Here is a 3,436-nt window from a genome sequence, read left to right as displayed (position 1 = left end):
GGGACTGTGCGCACAAAAGCACTCAATGAGTACTCATTTTCTAAAAATAAATGAAACTCATAACTTTTTGAGGCAAAAAGAAAAGTTAAATGGTTCTTTGGGTGGAGACAGAGGGTTAAGTATGGTGAAGCAATAAAAATATTGTTGCCCAATGAACAGCATGCTCAGTCCATATAATTTAACTGTATGCTGGTACATGAGGCATACTGAGAGGAAATTCTTGGCCTAAGCTACCTCAGGCCCTGGACCCTACTGACAGCCAGGGAGAGGGGAGAGGTGGCCTTCGCCCTTACCCTTGTTGGCTTTCACCTGGCCAGAGGAGGTGCCGAAAGTCAGGCCTGGATTGCTAATCCTTTCCTTGGGCCCCCCAGAACCACAGGGTAAGCTTCCTCTCATATTCATTATATTCATTTGTCAACAACCCTGAAAATTTTGGATAAAGACAGGTGGGAGTAGGGAAAAGATGAGAAAGAGAGAGAGAAAGAAGGGACTGGACCTCATCCACCAACACACAACATAGCCCAGATCTACCAATTTGGTTTAAGAGATTTAGCTGAAGCTGCATTGTCCTCATTAATGCCATCAAGAAATTTCAGCCTTAGGCAGCCTTTATCTTCATGGCTTTTTCCTTAACTATAATATCCTGTTACTATTTTATTTTACATGCCAATTCTTCATGATTTCCTGAGCTGTCTCAGGAAAATGCTATGTTACAACACCACAGAAGACATTAAACTTAATAGAAAGTCATCTAACATTTTGACCCTTCATTTTCACCATGAAGCTTTCTTATCCAATCCCAAAAGAAGCAGTGGATAAGGTAACAATGTTTACTGTCGCCACTTCTTTGAAATTTGAAAATGATTTAAACTTATCCTCTGCTTATATTGTGGGAAAATTGTAAGTAAAATTCTAAAGTAACTTCATTTGGCAGTGAATTTTCAAAATAAGCAATGATCGTAGAGCCATGATCAACTTCAGATCGATGTGTGTAAGTGCTTCCCAGAAGGTTGACTACCTCCGGCATTGCTGATTCAGGAGGGGACAGCCCATGAGTCTCCCTTTGGCAATGAGCAGCCACATGTAGTCAGAAGTACATAAAAGGAAAAAGTGAAAACATCCTCTGTTGTGCCAAAAGCTTGTCTCAGTATCTCCTCTGTGGGGCACCACCATGTTTTCTAGAGTCTGGACCCTACCTATTTTGCTATCTCAGTAATGAAAACATCTTGCTATTGCCGCCTGTTCTCTAGACTTCACCATTTTGCATTCTAACCTATGACATCCAGTACTTCCTTCCTCTATGAATTCAAACTCCTTCCCTTAGTCTGTCTAGAACCAAAGCAAACCAGGCCCCTCCTCCCAATTCATACTCTTTGTCCTGTTCGCCGTAACTATTCCTGGCCCACTGCGGCTCCAGAGTGACAGTTTGGCATCAGTTAGCCTACCGTAAGGACTGGTGCTCCCCAAACAAAAGACATGGCATGCTTTAAGAGTCTATATATATATATACACACACACTCCAATATTAATGAAAATACGGTGTCACTGCTAGAATTTCTCCAAAGAGGAATTTGTGGTAAAAAGCCTTAGGGGGCAAGAAAGACAAAGACATGGGCTTTCACTACATTAGGCACATCTCCTTGACCAAAGGGAGGCTGCAACTCAGCCATGCAGCAGGCTTAGGGGTAGTGAATCCTCCACTCTCTGCTCAGCTCCGTCTTCGTGACCACCAACGACCAGTGGAATTCCTTGAGAGGCTAACCCCCGTCACCAACTGAGCTTGGCACAGAGCCCGTTTTCTGCTCCACTTGCAAATACCTTCTTAAACCACCTTATAGGAACAGTTCAGTTCTCAGGCTACTCTAGCACAGCTGTGGCCAGCTGTGCGCAGTCTCCAGCCCAGTCGTGGATTATGTACCAGATGATTCTTGTCCACTGAAAATACTAGAAACAACAAGGAATACATCAGACTGCTGAGAAACTGGATCCACCAAGAGAGACCAAAAGAAAGCTATGACATTTGAGGAACAGGCAAACACTTCCCCCTGCAAGTATTTGCTGAAACAGGTATATTATGAGGAAATTAATCCCTGGATTCCCAGACACGCATTTATTTTCTGGTTCCTTTGTTTTTAATTTTGTTTCTTTCTGGTGGGAGGAAGTTTCGGAGAAGGAGAAACTCTCGCATACTTTACCCAGTACATTTTCTTTTCTTCTCTGTCAGATGGCAAAAACAACTTCGGATACTCTACTGGCATGTTGTCACAGTTCTGAATTTGGAAACCAATGTAACTATGGCCAGACAGGACGAAGAACAGAGGCTCCACGCAGTATGATGAGTAACGCCTTTTAAAACTCAGAACACTGACCAACATTTGAGAACGAACTGGTCCAACCAAATATTTCCATATATAAGGGTAGGCAATTACAATTTGAATCATTGTTATTAGATAGATGATTTAAACACCACACGGTAGCTGGATGTTTTCAACGTAAAGGCAACGTAAGAGCATTACCATGTGAGCATGATTAACCTCTTCAGAACGCTTCTTGGCAGAGCTTTCCGACGGCCTTCACTGCGTTTCTGTCGTTCTTTCCCTCCTGCTGCTCTGGGTCTTCCCACACTCAGTGAGTGGAACATTGGGATCATTTTTAAAGTGGGTGAGGGAAGAGACTGAGAAAAAGAACTACGTGAAGAACAGGATTACTCTCTAGTAGTAATAAGTATTTGACTTGAGAAGCGTCTAACAGTCAATCTCAGCTACCTGGACAGACACATAACTGTGGTGCTTTTTGGTTCACATACAAGATCTTTGCAAAGTACGCTCGGCCTTCAACTATGAAAAGTGGAATGTGCCTCAGTTTGAGTCACTCTTCCCCAGTGTACCCACGTCTAATAAAGTTTTCCTTTTCAAAGAGCTAAGTGAATGTCTGCATCTTGTCTCTCTACTTGCTAATTATTTAAAGAGATGATTCAATGCCATGGTTGAAAATGTAAGAAGATTTTATTACCGAGGGTCAATATTCAGACCATGGCAAAACAGTTTACTTCATGATACTTCTTAAAATTCTTTTCCCACTGACAAATTTGGCCCTTTCACAGAGGCAGGATCAGTGAGCTTCTGGAAGGAGAAAGCCTCGGGTTTGCCAAGAGTCTCCCCTACTAGGCTGATGACACCTATTAAAACTCCAGAAAGGAAAATCCTCCGGAGGTCAGGCAGCAGGAGTTGCCGTCCCAGGTCCCAACTGTTTCTCAATTTAAAATGAGTCAGGCAATGGCGCAACAGCCTTCCAGGTGCCTGAAGGAGCCTCAATTGTTTTGCAACTCTAAAGGCATCCTTATGAAGGCAACGGGTCATGCAAAGCTGATGCTACTGTTTCTGTGAAATTTTAGTGGGACCCAGAGCAAACTACAAATCCACTCGGCATTCGTCTT

This window comes from Phoca vitulina, unplaced genomic scaffold (assembly GCF_004348235.1).
Source record: "Phoca vitulina isolate PV1807 unplaced genomic scaffold, GSC_HSeal_1.0 scaffold14, whole genome shotgun sequence".
Taxonomy (NCBI): Eukaryota; Metazoa; Chordata; class Mammalia; order Carnivora; family Phocidae; genus Phoca; species Phoca vitulina.
The sequence above is the reverse complement of the archived record's forward strand: the minus strand, read 5'-3'. Positions refer to the sequence as shown.